Source organism: Triturus cristatus, chromosome 9, assembly GCF_964204655.1.
Source record: "Triturus cristatus chromosome 9, aTriCri1.1, whole genome shotgun sequence".
Taxonomy (NCBI): domain Eukaryota; kingdom Metazoa; phylum Chordata; class Amphibia; order Caudata; family Salamandridae; genus Triturus; species Triturus cristatus.
Genome location: NC_140592.1, coordinates 1,093,477,665 through 1,093,498,881, shown reverse-complemented (window position 1 = coordinate 1,093,498,881; position 21,217 = coordinate 1,093,477,665).

Here is a 21,217-nt window from a genome sequence, read left to right as displayed (position 1 = left end):
CGCAAAATTTGCGATTCCTTATTTTGTGATTGCATTTAAGGAATCACAAATTTAGCGATTCCTTAAATGCAATGTAAGAAGCACCAAAAAAGTGCAATTTGGCTTTAAGGAATCGCAAATTACCACCAACTTCAAGTTGGTGCTAATTTGCGATCTCTTTGAAAAATGCACTTTTTTGCATTTTTCAAAGTGCAAAGTGAAGCACATACATGCCCTTAGGGCATGTATGTGTGCCACATGTGCACCCATGCTTATTTCAGGGGTGCAACAGGGTGTCCATTTGACACTCTTGCACCGTTGGAATTGCATTCTCAATTAGCGATTCTCTGATTGTTAATCGCAAATTGAGAATGTCTGCCCATTCATTCCTATGGGCCTAGAGGCCCATAGGAATGAATGGGGAGGTATTCCTTAATTGCGAATCGCAATTTGAGATTCGCAATTAAGGAATATGTAGGATTCGCAAAATGTATTGCAAATCCTACATGCATAGCATTTTGCGAATCTCAAATAGCGATTCGGAAAAAATTGCTATTTGAGAATCGCAAATGAGGATTTTGATACATATGGCCCTTAGTTACTTTCAAGTTTTCTGAATAGAATTGGACGAAAATGCACACAGCCATCTGACTGCAAACAAACATGTCAGAGACAAAATAGCTACAGACACAGAAGAACAATACAAACCCAGAAATGTGGGTTGTTCCCAGCACTTCAGGCAACATATATGTAGTTTATTTACAATGAAGGACAGACCCCCCCCCCCCCCATAGCATACAGATCATATTTATTTCTCTGCAGAGGACCAATTAACTTCTGCTCAGAAAGTTTTCACTGCAGTGCAGACATTTAAACTGAAGAAGCATCCTCTTGCTCAAAGAAAACAAATGAGTATAATTTCTCCCATTCCTACACTGGAAGCAGCAACATCAGCTAGTATCTCTAATGTGTGTACTCTACACTTTAAATGCGATTCAACACTTCTGACTCAAGAATATTTACAGTACACAGAAAATATTGCACAAACTCCAGATATACTGCAGATGCATGAGATACCTGTGTGTGTTCCATATAGATGGCTATACAGAGCATGCAATTGGTACTACACATACATTCTCCACTGCTATTGCTGCTGTATATGGAGTATTTGAAGATGGTGACTTTAAGGTACCATGCGCACACACACTAAGTTTCCACACTCCACTTCACTGTACAACTAGCAGAAATATATGCTCTACAACTTACCCTTCACAAGGCTGATCCATCAGTTCCCACACTCATTGTTTCAGATTCAGCATTCTGGGTACAGGGCTACAACGTAGATGTACTGAATTGCTACTTAAACAGATTCAGTGTTTCAAAGGATAAATCAATAAAAACTAAACAGCAAGGTTCACTTGGATTATATACAACACACATGGCATTTTCTGAAAGAGAAGTTGAATAAAGAATTAGATAAACTGACAAAGAAATAAGGCAAAACACACGATCAACCATGGCATTCAAACAATTTCCAATCACATATACATGATCTGAATCAGTATTTCTTCCACTATAAAACTTTTTTTAAAGAAGATTTGAATCTCCTATAACAAATAATACAGTAAGATTAGGCATCACAAACTCTGATAAACTAATAAAGTTTTATGGTAGCTCATAAACCAGCTAGCCATATTTCTCCCCTGAAATTTAATTCAAGACATAAATGATTTCCAAGGAGGCATCATACAATCTTCTGTCAATAGAATAGGTAGAGAGTATTCAGTTTCCTGTAGCAGAGGATCCAGATCCCATGTGGCTCCTGCATGGAGTAATATCCTTGACAATCACTACTTTTCATTTCCATGATTGTCAAAAACACATATCCTTGTGTTGGTGTGAAAAAATCCACAATTTTATTATACAATATGTCTGGAAATTTACTTTTATTTCCAACTGTTGGGCAAAAGACAATCCACCGCCCTGATGAACACCATTCACTCAGGAGCCTCCTCAGACCCAGGCCCCCACTTATTATACAACCTTGGAAGAACCATTATCTTCCCACGTTCACCGCTATCATCTACACTTCTATAACCACCCCCACCTTCCCATTCTGCTGGAAAAATGCAGAAGTCAACGCCCTATTGAAAAAAACAACCAGCAGACTCCAACACCCTCAGCAGCTGCGGACCCATCTTACTCCCGCCTTTTCCAGCTAAAGTCATTTAGAAAGCCATCAATACCCAACTCACAGACCACATAGAGCTCCATGAACCCCTAGGCAGCTCTCAATCATGCATTCACACCAACCAGAGCACAGAGACACCTCTCATTGCAGCCATCAATGACATCAGAATCATCCTCGACCAAGGAGAAATGGCCGCACTCATACTCCTCGACCCATTCGCAGCTTTCTATATGGTGTCCCACTAATCATTCATCAGAAAGTTTCAGCACTAGGGTATCTGCGGACTAGCCCTCAAGTGGATATCTTCCTTCTTCATGGAAAGAATGCAACAAGTTATACTTCCCCTTCACCTCAGAACCAAAGAAACTCATCAACTCAACACTTTTCAACGTCTACATGAGCCATGGCATCAATATAGTATCCTACACCGACGACACACAGCTCATCCTCTCTCTTACTGACTCATCCGGCACCACCAAAGCAAACTTCACCAACTGCATAAGCATTGCTACTGCTTGGATGAAAAACAACTGCCTCCAGCTCAATACAGACAAAACCAAACTCCTAATCTTCAGCAACAACCACTGCCCCTATGAAGCCTCTTGGTGCCCCTCCAAACTTGGCTCCCCAAACCCACTCCTGCAGACCATACCAAGAACCTCAGGATTATCCTGGACACAAACCTCTCCATGTGCAGGCAGATCAACACTGTCTCCTCATCATGCTTTCACATCCTGCAAATACAACGCAAGATTTTCAAGTGGATCCCACTAAACACCAGACAAATGGTCACTCTGGTTCTTATCACATATAGACTTGATTACAGAAATGCCTTCTATGTTGGAATCCTAGCCCATGACCTACACTGACTCCAAACCACCCAGAATGCCGCAGCCAGACTCATCCTGAACATCCTGTAAAATAACCACATCTCTCCATGCTTCAACTATCTCAACTGGCTCCCAGACCAGTAAAGATGTAAGTTCAAGCTACTCACCCATGCCTACAAAGCTCCCCACAACACCGGTCCAGCTTACTTCAACTTCTACCATCCCACCATGAAACTTCAATATGTGTTGCAGGCAAGAGCACACCTCCCTCACATCAAGAAGACCTGAAGCAGGAGAGGCTCTTTCTCATACCTCGTAGCCAAGCCGTGCAACGACCTTCCAAAACTCCTCGGAAACTACCCCTCCCTCATGGACTTCTGAAGGAACCTTAAGACCTGGCTCTCCCAGATGAAAAAGGCATGATCTCCTCCTCCCCCCTCAGACTGACCTACTCAGCACCTTGGTACCTTCATGGGTGATTAGCTGCGCTCTTCAAATTCACATAACATAATATAACATAACATCCACATGCAATAACCCACTAGGACACTCACTCCTTTGTGATTCTGTCAGTGTGCACGGTATATCTACCTGTGCAACGTTTCTGTGTATTTGTACAACCCTTTCTATCAATCTGTCTTTGCAATTTTTTCTATGCGTCTATCTTTTCAATCCTCCCTTTGTAATAAAGATTTACAAAAACATTACCAAAAAGCATTATCAAAGGTAGGAAGCTGGCAACCAATGCCAGACTAATTGATTTATTTTTAGATCTCTTGTTTGCCAAAACCCTTTGTTTTTACAAAAAATGTCTGTATGGCATAGCTTGTTATAGGGGTTTTTAGACCGTTTTTATCCATAGACTATTGGTTCGTCATTCAATTTTTTTTCCACACACTCCAGCCTTAATCATGGGACAGTGGGTCAGCCCATTGGAGCCACTGGCTGACTTCAATGTGACTTATGGCATGCCGCCCTCTCACAAGGAGCACATCCACACACAATGTTGCTCCTTTCAGTGTCAGGTGCTACTATAGTAATATGTCTTTTTGTGAGACCAAACAATAATTTCTTCCTTAAACCAAATGTCTTTTTAGATAAAAGAGGGTCTGGCTTCTTCCCCAAAAATAAAGTTTTGAAAAAACCATGACAGAATAAAACAAGGATCGCCAAAGCCAATAGGCTGGCACCCAATGCCTGACCTATTGGCTTTATCAATGCTAGTTTTCTTAGGGAAGAAATAAAGCCAGCATGAATAGCAATGTAGATAAAGCCCACAGAATAGTAATGTCATGAAGCAATAGCATCCTACTTTGTAGAAGACCCACTAAAAGGTTAAACGAAATTTGGAGTCTCTCATTTCACAAATTGTAACCTTCTCAAGTGAGACCCACTTTCTGGGGTAGGATTTCTTTTGAAACAGGTTATCTGGATATTCCATTGGAACAACTGCCAGTAATGCCTCCTGATATTTCTGAAACAATTCGACCAATCAGAGTGCATCAAGCATATTGTACTACAATGCAGCTACCCATCATCAAAGAAGTTCAATATGATAATGTTCAAATGCCATCTCTTTGAATCGTCGCCAATGCCTACCACAGTAAGCTCAATGCCACCAACAGTTTCTACATTTTCGGATTCAATTGGTGTTGTTTTGCAAAATTCTTCAACTTCGTATTCGCCATCCCCGTTGACACCCCTGACGCCATGGTCACCTGTGGTTTCAACATATTAATTTTTGAGAGACCTATGGCTTTCACGCCATTATCGACAGCTGACGAAAATTCATACATTTTTATTAGAGTCTAAGGCTTCTGGATACTTACATAAAACAATAAAGTCAATTTAACCTTTGTTTTTTTCCGTGAATTTCTAGTTTTATTTCAACGTAAAGTGATTGTTTTATTACTGTACAAGTAGGGTTGGCCGCATAACCTTCCACCATATGTGGCATGGGGTTCGAAGAAGGGTATGCCCACACTATCCCAGGCAAGAAACCACAGTGTACTCGGGTATGGTCCCTGGGACACCGCTAAGTTTCGGGCCCAAGGGATGGGGTCCCTTGGGCTGATATCGGCTGGGGGAGGGAGTGTGCAGTCCTGCCCTTTTTAAAAATACATGTGCTCTGGAGGATGGGGTCCCCTGGCGCCTCAACAGGCTCAGGGAGGGGGCCATGCACCCCATTCCCATTTAACAAAAAATATGGCCCTGGAGGATAGGGTCCCCAAGGCCTGAGGAGGTTGGGGGAGGGAGGCCGTGCACGCCTCCCTTTCAATAACTTAGTAGGCTCTGTGGTCTGGGGACTCTGGGGCTGAAATAAGCTTAGGGAGGGGGCCCCCTGCATGCCTCCTCTCCAAATATTAATATATTTGGAACTCCAGGCCCTAGCCCACCCCAAGGAGTCATTTAAATGAATAAATCAATGGCGCCCGACATTTTCTTTTGTTTATGGTGATCCCGTGGGAGTATCGTAGGATCACGGCAATGGGGCAGAGTATCCCCACCCTGCCCCCTTATATTGGTTTTTAAAAGCATTGTCTGGGCAGAGGACTAAGTCCCTGAGTCCTGTAATGGCCGCCCCAATATTTTTGTTCTTTTGCAATGAGCCAATCGGAGCGTTTGCTCCTGCAGGACCCTCAGTCCTGTGAGACAAATGTAGCCCAAGAGAGAAAAAGCCCCATTGGCCAATCAGAACGCTCTGTTTTTTGCAGTTGTGCTTGCGGGATTCTCACGAGAGTTCCGCGAACCCAACCTGCCAAATATACAAATATGTTTGAACCTTAATTTTTCAAAAACTACTGAACATATTTACATGAATTCACAAAAACACACTCTTTCTGGACAAAGATTTAGCTTCCTGCCAAGTTTGGTGTAATTCTGTTAAGCAGTTTTGGCTCTAGCATGCTTCAAAAATCTCTATGGAAACTGCATGGGAATTTTGTGTTTTGGGCTGCCGCCATTTTCTCTGCTCCTGTTTGACAGATCACCCCTAAACTTTCCATGAGGATGCTATGCAGAAAAGACCACTCTTTTGGATAGTTTCGTGAATTTTCATCAAACAGCAACAAAATTATTAGCAAACCAACGGATTACATAATATAAAAATATGAATATGAGCTTTTGTAATGTAACTGTTGGTCCTGTAAAAGTGCTCCAATACCTTCCTGTCTAGTAGGCGCTAAAGTAAACTGAATTTTCTTAAAGAAAGAGCACAGACAGCAAGAGGAGGTCAGGGGAGCAAGCAACACAAGCAAGGGGGGGCAGTGGGCAAGCAGCATGAGGATGGGATGGGGTAGGGAGGTTAGGGCAAGAGAACAGACAATGGAAGAAAGATGGGAGGGAGCAAGCAAAAACAAATACAGCTGTGAGTGGGGGGGACAGACTGCTGACATATGCACTCTTATAAGAGTGAATAAAGTAAGCTTAAAAAAAGTACCTGCAGAAGCCCGCGACCACAGACAGGATGTTGTACTTGGTCCTTGCTCAACAGCAGGACAAACACTTGAAGACTCAGGAGGTAGCAGGAGGCTAGAAGGAGGCACTGACCAATAAGAAGCAAGGAAACAATAGTGATGTTGAAGCTAACCAATGGTAAGTAATGGGTGAGCTCTAATACCATTTTAAGCTTTTTTTTGTTTACATCAGATTTCGCAAGTATAGTGAAAGCTGAACATGACAAAAGGACAACTCAAGTAATGCAACGTAGTGTACTGCTGATTTACTGTTAAAAACTAACGGGAAACAGGACTGGAACAGAAAATCAAAGAATGTAAGTACTTTAAAAAAAGTTATCGTGCCCTTGAACATAGTTAAAATAGGAATCTAAAATAATTCAAGACATACTTGATCATGTCCCACTACTGAGAGCACAAACGAGGAACAAAAATATAATATATTCAAACCACATGCAATGTAAGTTGGTAGCAGTAAAGGGGAACTTTATTTTATATAATGTGTTTTATATATAGTTTTATTGTTTCAGAGCACTATTAAAAACAGACGTTGCTAACCAATCTGACTAGTTTAAAGTTTTCCTTTATTTTGCCTCAAGCTGTTTGTTTTCACTTATTCAATTCTATTGTTATCTACAATAACATTCTCGTTTATTTAAGCCGCTTCAGTACTAGCTGCAGTTCCAAAGCCCAACATAAACTACAGGTGCGTGTTCAGAAACATAACTTTAGTGGTTGGATTCACCAGTCACTGCTTTTTATGTTTCTGGAAAACCCCACAAATTTCTGTTCCCATTACTTTCAAACAAAAGGCAAGAATTTAAGGCAACAGCTAAAACGGACTCCTTCGTGCCCTTCAAACTTAAGCTGTACCTGGAATAAAGAGTTACACAGTTGAGCAGCTAATAGTGCGGAAAACAAACAATTCCGCTTCATGTCATGCCTGGTGCACAAGCTGCGCATTGTTGAGCTTGAAAAATGATTGCTTTGAGTTATTGGTGTAATCTGGTCTGGAGAATGCAGGTTTTATATCCTTATGATATTCACTGGGTCACAGATATGAAGCACTATCAAGACAGCTTTTCTCCAGCTGAGCGGTTCCTGATGGATCCGAGATAGAAAGTCATAAAGTCATTGCAGAGCTGCAGTTTGCAGGAGAAACCCTCACCGCGTCCCTGTGAAGCACCGATGACAATATAAAACTCTTGCTGGAACTGACAGCTCATTTAACATCGTCACGTGCATCCAAAGAACTGTACAATTTTGCAGTTCGCGCTGCAAGTACTACAAATGTGTTTTCAGGACTTCTTTTAATAAACTATACTTCAAACTTTAGGGTATCTTTTAAATGTTGAGAGCGGGCAGTTCTCCACCAGGATGGCATAGGACATTAGGTCTGCCTCCCTGACGGGTTACTGCATGCCATAGTTTGAGATCCTCTGTGATCTTTGCACAATTGGAAGTACATCTCTCTTGGAGGCTCCTCTGAAGGCACTGCAAGTTTGGTGCATGGCTGCCATCTTTCAGGAGACCAGGCACCAAACTTTATTTTATTTCAAAAACAATCTCCCAAAGCAGGAGTTTGTTTTTTAAAAATAAAAAACTAGTGACCTCCACATTGTAGGAGCTTCCTCGCAGATTGTAGGGGTAATTATTTTTTCCTGTACCCTACTACAAGGGTTTTTCTGGCAGAGATGGGCAGAAAAACAAATTCTGTCTCATCTAAAGATGTCTGATGTCCTTAATCCAACTGGCCCTACTCAGTCAGCCTGTCAGAGTAAACTTTCTGATGACAGAGAGAGTGGGGGCACCGCCACTGGCAGCCTGTCGGAGTAAGCATTCACGGCAGAGTCAGTCGGGACACCACCAGAATCGGTCTGTCAGAGTAAGTTTTCTGATGGCAGAGCCAGCAGGAGCACTGTCGTTGGAAAGATGAACGTCCTCATGACTCTAAATATAATACATTGGTGGAAAGGGTTCTCTGCACCTTTATGACAGAGAATCCTGTCTGCCAAATTCTAAATATGGCTCTTACTATCAGTGGACCAGAAACAAATCTGTATTTCAGATCCCCCAAGGGATTGTGGAAATCGTAACTAAGCAGTAAGTAACATAGATTGCATTCAATCCCGCTACAGGAGCTTCGAGATAAGCGGTCCACGGATCTGTGTCAAACAATATTTGACAAGGAATGGGAGAAAATGCTAGAATACCCCAAGAAAGTGTCACTTAATCCCACGTTTAAATTAATCCAATTTATGCTGGTACACAGAGCTTACTTGACCCCACATAGACTGAGTAAAATGTCCCCTGGTTTAGAAGATGCATGTCCCAAGTGTCATACACAACCGGCAGGGCTGCTCCATATAATCTGGTCTTGTGCAAAACTGCCACCCTTCTGGGAAACAGTATACAAACTCCTTGCTGAGGCAACACCTGGAATAGGGCAAAATAAAGTGGAATTTGGTATAGTAGGGCTTTGTAAAAAATGCAAATCACTGGGTGTTGGAAACCGGGCAACCGGGTTAGCAGTCACCAGGTTTCCAAGCACAACGGTAGCTTGGCTCGAGCGGTCGGGGGTCAGGCACCGTGCTAAGCGTACGTCACACCCTCACAATAACCATGCGTTCATCGGTTCCAAAAACGACACTACACCGTAAAAATTATGAAAGAAAGTAGTTTGTCTTTATCTTTTTCTCTTAGTTGCAGGTTTTATAAAATAAATACAATACGATACAATAAGATTTCCTTGAAAATAGCAGGTCAAATAAATAAATATAGGTGCAATTTTATTTATTTATTTATTTGAGGTATTTGTAGAGCGCAGCATTCATCCCAAGGGATATCAAGGCGCTTAATGAGAAAGGGCTGCTGAGGTTTGGACCGGGGGTTTATTATTTGGGGAAGAGATGAGTTTTGAGTTTTTGCCTGAATACAAGGAGGTTCGTGGTGTGTCTCAGATCCGCCGGTAGTTCATTCCAGCGTTTGGCCGCCAAATGCGAGAAGGCTCGTCCTCCTGTTCTTGTTTTGTAGATACGCCTGGGTTTTGCTAGGGCTGAATTAGTGGATCTTAAGTTTCGGTTTGGAATGTAAAATTCAATTTTCCCTTGCAGGATAGTAGGGCCTGTTTTATGGAGGGTTTTGTGCGCATGACAGAGTAGTTTGAATGTGGCGCGCTGGCGCATCGGCAGCCAGTGGAGTTGTTTTAAGCATGCCGATGCTGAGTCCCTTTTGCCTTTGTTACATACCAGCTTGGCAGCCTGGTTTTGCAGGACCTGGAGGCGAGAGAACAACTGCTCGTTCATTCCTTCGAATAGAGCATTGCCGTAATCCAGGCGGCTAACTAGGAGGGCCTGTGTGATTGTGCGACGACAGTCCAGTGGGATCCATTTGAAGATCTTGGCGAGGAGTTTCAGGATTGCAAATCCCTTACCCCAAAGTGTGCGTACGTGGTCCTTCATGGATAGTGCGTCATCCATCATGACACCCAGATTCCTGGCGTGTTGTTTCGGGGCGGGGGCTGTCCCTAGAGCCGGTGGCCACCAAGAATCATTCCATGATAGTTTAGCTCCTCCGAACAGTAGAATTTCGGATTTTCCGGCGTTGAGCTTAAGACAGTGATTACGCATCCAGTCGGCCATTTCGGAGAGGCAACTGTGGAGTTTATTTTTAGTTGTTTCTAATTTCTCCGATCTTTCATCCAAGGTCACCATCAGCTGCGTGTCGTCGGCATATGAGCAAATGCCGATGCCCCACTTTCTCCCGATGTCGGCCAGAGATGATACATAGGCATTGAAGAGAGTGGGGCTTAGGGAAGCCCCTTGTGGGACTCCGCAACTGATGGGGCGGGGTTCAGAATGGAATTGGCCCATGTGCACTGCCTGGGTGCGGTTGCACAGGAAGGATTCGATCCATTGCAACGCTGTGCCTTGTATACCTTTGCACCGGAGGATGTTCAGTAGGCATTTGTGTGAAACAGTGTCGAACGCTGCCGACAGGTCTAACAGTATCAGAGCCACCGAACCCCCTTGGTCAGTGATGCATCTGACGCTGTCCGACACTGCCAGCAGCGTGGCCTCGGTGCTATTGTTGGATCTGAAGCCGGTTTGGGTAGGGTCCAGAAGCAAGTTGTCCTCAAGATATTTGGATAACTGTGAGTTAACCATCTTCTCCAATGCTTTGGAGAGGTAGGGGAGTTGTGAAATTGGCCTATAGTTCTCTGGGTTGAGAATATCGGCTCCAGCTTTTTTCAGGAGGGGGGTTACAGATGCGTGTTTCCAGCAGTCTGGAAAAGACGCAGAGGTGAGGGATTGATTAAAAAGTTTGGTGATGATTGGGCATAAGGTTGGTGCAATTTCCGAGAATACAAAGTGTGGACAGGGGTCTGTGGGGGAGCCAGATTTTATTGCTCTAAGGACTGTTAGTACTTCCTTTTCAGAGAGCGGTTGGAAGTTGGATAAGCGAGGGGAGTTACCCAGGTCTGTGCGATCATTATCATTGTCGGATGTAGGTGGTCTTGCGTCAGAATTATCATGAGGAGGGACGGTTTGGGGGAGAGTAAAAGTTGAGTAAATTTTATTGATTTTTTCAGAAAAGAAGCAGCTTATCCGTTCGCATGCTTCTGTCGAGGGGGTAAGGTTTTGCGAGGTGCAGGATGGATTGCTAAGCTCCTTCACAATTTTAAACAACTCTTTTGCCGAGTTGTGGTTTTCGTTGATTCGTTGCACGAAAAATGCCTTTTTTGCCACTCGGATGGCAAGGATGTATTGTTTCCTTTTGGCAGTGTAATTGACTCTGGTTGTGGGGTTTTTCGCTTGTCTCCATTGGTGTTCCATCTTTTGGCATTCCCTTTTAAGGCTCTTGAGAGAGGGGGTGTACCATTTTTCGTTGATGGTTGTTTTTTTTCTGACGTCTCGCAGGGGTGCAATTTTGTCTAATGTTTGGCGGATGCTGGTTTCTAGCCGGATGGCGTTATTCCCAGTAGGTTCGTTATCTGGAAGGGAGACATCTGTCACGTGAAAATGATTTTGGAAATTGGAGTCTTTGATTAGTTTCCAGACTCTGTTGGAGGTGAGGGGGGAGTATTTGATTTTTACGGGTTTGCCAGGAAGTTCAAGTAGAAATGAAAGCATGAAGTGATCAGACCATGACAGGGGGAGAATTTCCTTGAGAGTGGTCCGCTCGATGTTTGTAAAGAGGAGATCCAAGGTGTGCCCTGCTGTATGAGTAGGGTTGTCGATCAGTTGTTTCAGTTGGAGGATTTCCATGTCGTATTTAAGCTGGGCGACTCCAGGGGCATTGGAATTTTCGTAGTGGACGTTAAAATCTCCGATGATCATGTAGTGTTTGTGTTTTAGGCACAAAGGGAGTACTTGGTTCACTAGTTTCGCACTGAGGTTAGTTTGTTGTCCAGGTGGATTATAGATGACTGCACCCGCTAGCATGACATGATTCTCGGCGAGGATTCTAAATGGTAATAGCTCATGCTCAGGCTCCGCATTAGTTGTATCCGTTAGGCAAGTTAGGTGGTCCCTAAAGATTACGGCTACTCCACCTCCTTTTTTGTTATTTTGTCTGTTTTGTGTTATTATTTTATAATTGGGGGGGAGAGCGTTAGCTAGATCCGGGGCACTGGCATCTGATAGCCACGTTTCGGTGACGAAGACCAGATCTGGCGTTTTAGAGGTTAGGATATCCCATATGTCAAGTGCATGCTTGGGTAGTGATCTAGCATTAAAATATAAACATTGTAGTTCATGCTGAGGGTTGGTGGGGGTCATATGAGGATCCGTTGGAGATTGACCTAAGCTGGTCCAGTGACAGGAACGGCATGAGATGGGACCGTAGGATAGACCTGGGCCGGTTAGAATACAATTTGATGTTTCAATAGGTTTACGTAGGGCCAGTAGGTCGGTGCGGTTATAGCGAATGATGGTTACCTCGGGTGTGCTGGGGCTGGCAGGGGGTATGGCCCCTGGTCCCGGTCGGTCGCGGACGGGCGCAGACGGGCTTGCCTTAGGCGCGCCTTCGGCGCGCAAGAGTCGCGCCCGCTGCGCTCGTCCGCTGCGCTTCCTCCCAAGACACATACTTTATACCAGTGGGCGAGGAGGTTGGGGGGGGTGTGGCCAGCCGAGGGGGCGTGTCTCGCCTCGCCCTCGTGAATGGCGCCTGAGGGAAGAGTTCGTTGCAGCGCGAGGCGCTGTTCTGAGCTGCCAAGATTCAGGTGAGGGTGGATAGCAGTTTTAAAATCACGTTAAGTAAAAGCACACAATACGATTTTTAAAATGTCCCTGCTCCCGGCTTTCCGCCTCAGGAGCCAATTAGCAATGCAGCGCCTGAGCTGGCGCGCGCTATTTGTATTCGCGGCGGGGGGGCGTGGCCAGCCGAGGGGGCGTGTCTCGCCTCGCCCTCGTGAATGGCGCCTGAGGGAAGAGTTCGTTGCAGCGCGAGGCGCTGTTCTGAGCTGCCAAGATTCAGGTGAGGGTGGATAGCAGTTTTAAAATCACGTTAAGTAAAAGCACACAATACGATTTTTAAAATGTCCCTGCTCCCGGCTTTCCGCCTCAGGAGCCAATTAGCAATGCAGCGCCTGGGCTGGCGCGCGCTATTTGTATTCGCGGCGGGGGGGCGTGGCCAGCCGAGGGGGCGTGTCTCGCCTCGCCCTCGTGAATGGCGCCTGAGGGAAGAGTTCGTTGCAGCGCGAGGCGCTGTTCTGAGCTGCCAAGATTCAGGTGAGGGTGGATAGCAGTTTTAAAATCACGTTAGGTAAAAGCACACAATACGATTTTTAAAATGTCCCTGCTCCCGGCTTTCCGCCTCAGGAGCCAATTAGCAATGCAGCGCCTGAGCTGGCGCGCGCTATTTGTATTCGCGGCGGGGGGGCGTGGCCAGCCGAGGGGGCGTGTCTCGCCTCGCCCTCGTGAATGGCGCCTGAGGGAAGAGTTCGTTGCAGCGCGAGGCGCTGTTCTGAGCTGCCAAGATTCAGGTGAGGGTGGATAGCAGTTTTAAAATCACGTTAAGTAAAAGCACACAATACGATTTTTAAAATGTCCCTGCTCCCGGCTTTCCGCCTCAGGAGCCAATTAGCAATGCAGCGCCTGAGCTGGCGCGCGCTATTTGTATTCGCGGCGGGGGGGCGTGGCCAGCCGAGGGGGCGTGTCTCGCCTCGCCCTCGTGAATGGCGCCTGAGGGAAGAGTTCGTTGCAGCGCGAGGCGCTGTTCTGAGCTGCCAAGATTCAGGTGAGGGTGGATAGCAGTTTTAAAATCACGTTAAGTAAAAGCACACAATACGATTTTTAAAATGTCCCTGCTCCCGGCTTTCCGCCTCAGGAGCCAATTAGCAATGCAGCGCCTGAGCTGGCGCGCGCTATTTGTATTCGCGGCGGGGGGGCGTGGCCAGCCGAGGGGGCGTGTCTCGCCTCGCCCTCGTGAATGGCGCCTGAGGGAAGAGTTCGTTGCAGCGCGAGGCGCTGTTCTGAGCTGCCAAGATTCAGGTGAGGGTGGATAGCAGTTTTAAAATCACGTTAGGTAAAAGCACACAATACGATTTTTAAAATGTCCCTGCTCCCGGCTTTCCGCCTCAGGAGCCAATTAGCAATCAAATACAGAGGGCAAATAAATACTGTCAGACAATAAATACAACACCTTCAATAAATAATATAGCAATCAATAACAATTGCAAATCAGATCACATTTATGAGGTAGTTTGGTTTTACTATGCCCAAGTACAGCTTGTGGTCATTTGGATGACATGGGGGGTGTCCCACCTAGATTGGTCAAGGCTGGGCCTGAACTGAGGTAGAATAAGGGTAACCTATGGATCTGGCTCCCCCACAATACACAACCCCTCACAGAGGTCACTACACCAGTCTCAGTTCACCCCTGGCACTCCCAGGCTGGTTCTCACACCCCTCTAGCCCCTAGAATGGTCTTTTAGGGCTCCACAGGGCTTCAGATGCCCTTTCTACCACTTACTGCCCTTTTCACGATGATCGGCTCCGCTCGGCGCCGGGTCGACGTCGCTGGACGGCTCCGGTTCGATGTCGCGTCGATCTGTTCCACTTGACGCCGTGTCGATGCCGTCTGGCGGTTCCGGTTCGATGTTGCTGGGCGGCCTCGATTCGATGTCGCGTCGGTCTGCTTTACTTGACGCCGGGTCGGTGCCGTGAGGCGGCTCCGGATCGATGTCGCTGGGCGGCCTTGGCTCGATGTCGTGTTCCGGCGTCACAGGGTCACGGTCTCCCCGCTTCCGGGTGTCTCCGGAGTGCGACCTCCACTCCCGACCTCCGTCGGCTCCACCTCAGGTTCCGGCGACTCCGGAGTGCGATCTCCACTCCCGACCTCCTGCGCGCTTCACCTTGGGTTCCGGCGACTCCGGAGGGCGGACTTCACTCCCCTGTCGACGCCTCACCTCGACCTCAGGTGACTTCCTACTCGACCTCCGGTGACTCTCCACGACCTCCGGTGACTCTCCACGACCTCCGTCGGCGCCATCTCTCGACCTCTGGCGGCTCCGGGTACGACGTCTGCTTTCTGTCAGCGCCGCTTCTCCACCTCGGGCTCCAGGTCTCCAGGCTACTCGACGTCAGGACTCCAGGAGGACACTGCTGTACAGGTCAGGAACTTGCTGGTCTTCTTCCTTAAGGCCTCTTCACAATATTTAGGTCCTTAAGATGGTTTTTCTGGTCTTGGTCCCACACAGGGCTCTAGGCTGGGCTTGGTCAGTAGGGACTAGCATCAAGGGTGGGTTTCTGGACCCCACTCCAAGCACTGGTTTCCACCCCTGCTGCCTCACTCCTTCCTCCTTCTGAATCTCTGTCCTCTCTCCTCTCTAGTCAGATGCCAACTGCCAACTGCCAACTGTCAACCTGAGATGGCTTTCCAACATTCTAAACTGCCTCCCTCTATCCCAGGGTTCTAGAATGTTGCAGAAGCTTCTAGAAACCTCTAGTGTGTTCTGGTGATGTCACAGGTGACAATGGGTGGCCACCATTTTGTGTCTCAGGCCCTCAGACAGAAGTTCCAGGGGTAGGGAAAATGGCTCCCTGACACTGCATCAACACTAAAAAGTCTGGTGGTTCCCAAAAAGGAAAAATTATAACCGGGTTTGAGGCAAAAGTGGGACAAAATAAATAATGATGAGGAGGGACCACCAAAAGGGCTGACAGGTCTAACACTGGGAACGCAACATAGGTTTTCCAACCTCTTGCTTCTTTTAGCAAAACGAGCTATCACAATGAGATGGAAATTTCCGAAGCCTCCGTCAGCATTAATATGGCATAACGAAGTAGTGCGTTGGGGGGAGGGCTGAAAGTATGGCACTACGTAGAGAGGAAAATAGAGGCCTAAGGAAAAACCCGATAGCCAGGGAATGGGATATGTTGGTGGAACAGTTTGTGGCTGCTGAGCCTTCACTGCATTGAATAATAATGGGAACCCAACCTGAATAATGTTAGACTGGAGAATACAAAGGTTGAATGACAGACCCCATCGAGACCTCCTGCATGTATATAATCTGTAAAAATATATGGCTTGACCTCAAGGTTGCTCCGTTTGGCTTCTCGGTGGCCAGGCATTTGTACTGCTGTAGTTACTATGAGTCTATGGATGGGGAAGGTACGACCTTTTTCTAATTAATAAAGTTTGGCAGGGTATGATGTTTTGTTTAGTTTGATAATTCTGTAGACGGAACTACTAATGCCAAATGCTGTTCAAGATATCCGTTGCACTGTAATGTTGATCAACTGGCTTTTATAACACTCTGGTCACATTCTATGACCCTGATATGCCATGACTATGTTATCATATGTTTGAAAATAATAAACTATATTTAAAAAAAGTAACATAGATTACATCAGTAAAATAACCATGTAGCATACTTAACTATCAAACTATAAAATGCATCATAAAAGTTGGGTTTTGCAGCCCCTACCAGAACATAATCTAAAAGATTATTAATAACTGGGAAAGCCATCAACCTCTAAACATGCTACATCCTGTCCAAGATAGTCTTTGGAAATTGTATTATTAGCTGTAGCGGCTTGCTATCAAGCAAGGTAGAGGGAAACAACTTGTCAAAGTTGTATGATTTGGGTAGCCCAGGAAGATCCAAGGCTGCCCCTGCCTACTATCTAGCAAGATGCAAAGAGACAACTTGTCAAAGTTGTGTGGTTACGGTAGTTTAGGAAGACACAAGGCTTATTGGTTTTCAAATGTGCTCAAATGACATGTTTTGTGAACTCCTCCCCAGAACAGAGCCTGAGAAAAAGGTTTTCTGAACCATCTGGTAATGAGGAATTAGTCAATGGAAGATATAAATGAAGGACATCAACAGCCTGCAAACCATCGATCATTACATAAGTAGGATGCATATTAGGTAAGAACCCCTCTGAGGTTGATAGTTAGTAGAACCCAACCCCTCTTTCATCATGATCAGACACACTCTTGAGCACTCAGAAGGTAGGAATATATTTTCAAGAGTTAATCAAATTAAATGTAAAATCCTGTCCTAGTGCAAATGATAGGTATAGTAACTATTATAAAAATACACAAAATATTGGGAATCATACATGCCAATAAGCAGAACAAAAGAAAATACTGTAACATTATGACAGCTTTTAAGGGTCTTTTTCCATCAATATCCCCAAATCCTCCTTTCCTTAGACTAACTAAGCTAAACGTAGCACTAAAATGACTACCCAAGTTTCATCAATGGTCTGCACCCACAGACATTTTCTAAACAGAAGTAGTGTTCATTAAAGAAATAGTAGCTGCTGTTCTTGTCTCCACGTCTCGGGAGCTCTGTTGTTCTCAACACACTTTATGTCAAGCGCTTCAATGCCCTTCTTTGGTTCAAAGCCCTTTTTGATCATGTCTGCACTATAGAAGCATTCAAAAATAATGATCACAAGAAAAGCACACAAGACAAAGCTCTTCCTAATTCTTGGGAGAAATGCTGACACAGTAGACAAGCCAGTAGAGTGTTGGTGCCTGTCCAAGGAGTGGGCTGCTGTGCAACATAGCTTAAAGGAAAGAAAAAAAAGTGCTATGAAGCAGTCATCACTGGCCGAGTCATAGCGCTTTTTTGTGTTTACTTTAAGCCATATTGCACAGCAGCCCACGTTGATGTGCAACGTGTCTTAATAAACATTGATAGAGCCAATAGATCTTGCATAGACAAAACCTATTGGCTTTGCCAATGCCTGGTTATTCTATTTGCATCAGCAGTCCAAGTAACAGAAGACTCGGGCCAGTGGCTCCTGCCATGCCGAGACCCTTAGCAATTTTATAGAATCCTGCATGCACAGCAGTGCAGCCAACATGAGTGGAGGAGAAGTATCAAACTCAAAGATAGCCACGCTGCACTCATCCTCTTAAGTCCATGTGCAGTCAGAGACTTGGTTATTGCTATTAAAATAGATGGAGTGGCATCAAAGGCTAAAGAATCTGAGGGGCCAACTGTTCCTCAGATATGACCATCTTTTTGCTACCAAACTGAGGGACAACAGGGCCATTTTCCTTTCTTGCATTAGAGCTCATTGCCCCCCATGTAGGGATATAGAAAGAATTCAGCAGCAATAACAAACTTTATGCAGCTACCCCCCTTGTGAGAAAGAATATTTTTTGAAAGTGGTACATGCAAGAATTTAGTGTTGTTATGTACCTACAGTGACTACCCCAAAAAGCTATGTTCACTGTGAAGGGATGTTGCTGTCCTAAGAGGAAAAATCAAAGTTCAGAATAAAATCATAACTCTGCCCACTATTTCTAATGTTTATTAAAAGTCCAAATCAGACCTATGTGGGGACTTGAAGGGCTGGACCAGTCCCACTTGTAGCCAGGACCAAGAAGTGGACTTCATGGGTTGTTTGGCTGACTTTCACTGTGGCTGTAGGGACATAAAATTCTTTAAGAGGCCTCTTTCCTGGTGTGTCCAGCTGGCCAGTAGCAACAGTACCTGGACCTGACCCTGCTGGTGGTCTCCTCTGGAGTGATTCCTGGCCCATAAGTGCTTCCCTGAGGTTCTTTGGGCCTTAGAATTGACCATGAGGAGCTGTTCCAGAAACTTTGAAAAGTTGGGAATTTGATACTTTTGTTCCTCCAAGACCTCCGAAACATCAGCTTGTCCTTACAGAGAAGGTGTCCCATTTCAAAGGCTTTCTCATGCTGGAGAATTTTGAGATCCATTGAAAAGATTATCGGGATGATTTAGAGCTTAACAGATGGAATAAAGGCAGTCAGCATGGGGTAGGCCTTTTCATCACCACTCTGCCTAATGTAGAGTTCACCGCAGCTGCAGCAGTGAACTCTACGGCTTTGTATGAACTATCATAATGGTGATTCACATAAAGCCATTTAAAAGGTTGGTGTGCATCTATAATGGTGGTTGTCGCTCTATATACTCTAAGTAGTGTGGACAATTGGATGGCTTAACTCCGATGGCCCGTATTCCCGTCAGCATAAACCTGATTCCTGCCTAGGTAAAATAGGTCAGATAGGGCACAGGTTACTCTTTCTGCCAAACTCTAAATCGTGCAAAAAGTATCCATATGGTGCGAGGACCTCCGTGGCTGTAAAATGATAAAAAATTCTGCTCACAACTTTTCCGGCAAAAACGAGTTATTTCAGTTGGACCTCATCCAATGGCTATCCGGCTACGAGGGGACTTTGTTGGATACAGACAGCAACCCGGCCCGCTAGAGGATTAACTTTGCTTACTTGCACAACGTTTTTCATCTGTCTTCCGCCTTGGTCCACCGTAGCAGCATGCTGTTTGAGTGGAGGACGGAGCTGACAGCACTCAGGTCACATACAGGGCACTTCCGGTCGAGGAGGGGGGGTTAGTCCTTCCACCCGCCCTCCTACTTCAGGCCGATGTGCCAGCATGTGCGCCGTTGGTGCGCCGAAGCCGCGCCTAAGGCAAGCCCACTTATGCCCGTCCGCGCCCGGCTGGGACCGGGGGCCAGGACCACTGCTCCTTCCAGGAAAGACCCTAAGAGCCCTCTGTTCTACTCGAGAAATTCACTTCTGGCGTTAGCCACATATGCTCCTTGCAAGCAAACATCGTGCATGGAAGCGTCCCCAGAGCATACAGAGGGGCCCTTCTCCTGTATTACCTGCCAATGGTGCAGCCCAGCACCGTTTGATCAGTCACATAGAGAAGTGGGTGACCGAACGAAACTCAACTGTATTTACTTGAATGCTATGTCGGTACCTAAACACTCTTTTGAGATCTGGGACACCGTTAAGGAGACAGATTCCGATCTGGTTTTTATAACTGAAATCTGCCTGGATGGTAATAACTCCCCTGACATCGCAAACGCCTCGCCCCCTGAATATAAAGGGGCAGATTTATGTTCCCTGGCGCATCCCTGCAAATCAGCATGGATGCGCCAGGGAAGATGTGTCACGCAAGTTTGCCCTTGCGCCACCGCAGATGCGCCACATTTACAATGCGGTGCATCGTGGCGCAAGGACAAGCAGATACGTGACGCATCTGCCGGCGAAAGGTTGGCGCAGTGCTGAAGTTGCATCGCAAGCGCGACGCAACTCCAGCACTGTTCCAACCTACCCTATCCCTAACATGGTGCGTCAAGCCTTACACCTGCTTCAAGCAGGCACAGGGTTTTGACGCATCAGCGTTGGGAAAGTGACTCAGTGAAATCTTTTAGACTTCACTGAGTCACTTTTCAGAGGCGTTCCTGCGACGGAACGCCCCCCCTGTGTCGAAACTCCCACGTGAAACCTGATGCAGGTTTCACGTGGCGCAGGGCTTTACACCGTGACGCATCTCCATAGATGCGTCACGATGTAAATGGGGCGCAACGTGGCTCAGGGTTTACGCCGCCGCTGCGCCACAAAAGTGATGCAACGGCGGCGTAAAAGGGGCGCAAGTCCCACATAAATCTGCCCCAAGGTACTAAGGCAAGACAGGCAAAGGCGGAAGGGTGGGAGGTTCGCCATTCTGTTCAAAGACTGCCTCAATTGCCTCCCCATCACAGTAGCTCAGCTGGGAGAGCACAAACTGCTGCCATTCCAAGTGTCTAAAGGGAACCACATTATACTTGGTGGGGTTGTGATCTATAATCCCCCTGGATACCAGCCAGAATTTAGCGCTAAACTGCTTACACCGTTCTTTCCTGCTTGCCTAAAATACAAAAATGTTATGGTTATTGGGGACTTCAATGTCCACTTTGAAAAATCTAACAATACGGTGGTAATCCATCTGGAGAACGACATAAGGATCCTTCAACTAAAACAATGGATCAAGGGGCCCACACAAATCGCAGGGCATACACTGGATTTATTGTTCTCCTATATAGAATCCAAAACAGTCAAGGAGATCAAACCTGTCACATGGACTGATCACTCACTAATCACCTTTTCATTTACCCAACCCGTGATACCAGCGAAAGCCCCCAAACGTATGCATGGGGCATAGAGAGCCTGGAAATTAGTCACCCCTGACTCATTTCAATGCCACTTTTCCCCTAACGATCTAGAGGATCTGAGAACCCTCCCCACCAATAGGGGTGCAGTGAACCTCGAAACAGAGATCATCAATACACTGGACCAATGCACACCAAAACTTAAACCCAAATCCACAAAAGGAACTGCATCCAAAAAGTGGTACACAGCAGAACTGAAGGCACTGATAAAAAAGTGCAAAATAATGGAACACAATGGGAGACTGTCCAGATTGGACCCCGACAAATCAGCATACAAAACAGAACTCAGGAGCTACAATTATGCAATTAAGAAGG